Source organism: Anneissia japonica, unplaced genomic scaffold (genome assembly GCF_011630105.1).
Source record: "Anneissia japonica isolate Jap-2015-1 unplaced genomic scaffold, ASM1163010v1 scaffold3903_len37827_cov105, whole genome shotgun sequence".
Taxonomy (NCBI): domain Eukaryota; kingdom Metazoa; phylum Echinodermata; class Crinoidea; order Comatulida; family Comatulidae; genus Anneissia; species Anneissia japonica.
In genome coordinates, this window is record NW_022749571.1 from 1 (window position 1) to 2,006 (window position 2,006).

Below are 2,006 nucleotides of genomic sequence, written 5' to 3' on the forward strand. Positions count from 1 at the left end.
TTGGCGCTCCGTATATTTGTTGAAAACAAACCGCGACCGAAACGAAGCGCGACCGAAATGATCTGGAATAGAACCAAGGAATAGAACAATTTCATAACCAATGGCAAAGAGTATTCAATTTATTCTTGATCACAAACATAATATCAAAATTCCATTGTTTATTTCAAGGTTTCCCCAGAACAGTGACCTAAGCAGAGGCATTGATGAAGGAGCAACAAATTGACATTCCATTTGATGAGATTGTGAAACGACTTAAAAAAGCCGCTGGGTCCATCCAGGTAGTGGACGAGTTTATAACTTATTATGGGGTCCACCGAAAGTTGAGGTAAAATACTATTTTTTGTGAATACCTACCAGCATAAGTTTAAATAATAAATCCGTTTTATTTTTAATACTGTATAAAAATTTACTTTTGAACATTTACAACATTGTCATCACAAAACAATTATACAATGATATATAGACATCAGTAAGCAGTTCTAAGGCGGGGAAAGAGAATTTAAGACCGGAAAGGGAATTTAATACAGAGGGATGATGATAAACCAGAAACTGTTTGGGCAAGGCTAGAAACGTACCAAAACCAAACCACACCTGTTACTGAATTCTATAGGTAAGTATTGTTTTCAACATGGTGACATGAGGAGAGGGAAAGGGGCTTCAGCACTAGGTAACTAGGTGCTAGCTGAGCAGGGCACGGTAGTCACAGGCTTATTACCTCTGTGGAAGCTATCTGAGCCCAGCATACTGACTCCGAGGTAACTGCATGTACATGGTAGTGATGGCTACATCTTAAACTTTCAGATGTTTAATATCTAGGTGCATTTTCATGGTTTGATCATAATGCAAAATAAAATGATTGCTTATGCATTAATCTTGTTTATTTTGCAGAAAACATAACTTATTGCAGTCATTTAGTGGAACAGAAACCAACAAGATCTGGCCTGAAGTCCACAAGTTCCTCAGCAAACACATACCACCAGTAAACTAAACATTTTGAAAAGTGAAAGGAGGTACCCTAGAATGGCCATGGCTAGGAGCCTAGAGGGTGGCCATAGAAAGCATAGATCATTTGTATAATTAAGATAATTTCTGTTTGTGTACTGTAAAATTGTGTACTAGCAAGTGAAACAAATTCTTCTGGTTCCTTTTTCCCTCACTGCTGTTCTTCTTCTTGTTCTTGTTACCAAAAACGTTAAAAGCGTCCAGCGTCGCCGGTTAAGTATGTGTTCTAAAGAACTTAAGGTTGTGAGTTTGAATTGCATCTTGGTATTCAATTTTTATTTTTCCAATTTTAAGAAATGTCATTTTTTTCAATTATAAGATATTTAAATTTTGTACAAATGAAGATTCTAAATACTTTTTATTTTTGTACAAATACACATCCTAATTATATTTAAAAATTTCTATCTTATTCTCTTCCAAAAAAACCCAATATAACGATTTGTGGCTGTACCATATTTAAGCGTGGAGAACGCGCAGACCGGTGAGCAGTCGTTCTTGTTTCAGTATATAAATGACAATTTTTTTTTTCTTATTTGGTTCAAAAAGAATATTTTAATATACTTCAAGAAAATCAGGACAAATTTGTGAATTAATATAATCAATAACTGCATACATCTATACAACAGGCAACATAATCACGAGTGAATTCATTAAGTGTATTTTAAAAGGTAGCTTCAGAAAGCAGTGTCGATTGTAGGCCAGCATGATTCCATTGAGACTGCATTGAGGCAGACTGCCACCGACAGTAAGCAAGCTAGCATCGCATTGTGCTCGAAGAGAGAACTGTAGATTCTCCGATAATCCTACTTCTCCGACTTATAACGGCGCTGCAAGTACAAATACAACCGTCTGGTATTCCTCTCCTTGTACGATTTTTTCTTAAAAATCTGCTGTTGGTTTGTCTCCTTAATATCTGAGACTACAGTGTTTCGCTTTTCTGTCTTTAATTTACGTTTTTCAAGTCAATTTTTTAATCCTTATTTTCACCATTGGCTAGGCCATGA

At 35.8% G+C, this 2,006-nt stretch overlaps 1 pseudogene; it reads left to right on the forward strand.

Annotated features, from left to right (window-relative positions):
• Positions 1-203: 203 nt before the first annotated feature.
• LOC117121115 lies at positions 204-988 on the forward strand (annotated as a pseudogene).
• The last annotated feature ends 1,018 nt before the right edge of the window (positions 989-2,006 follow it).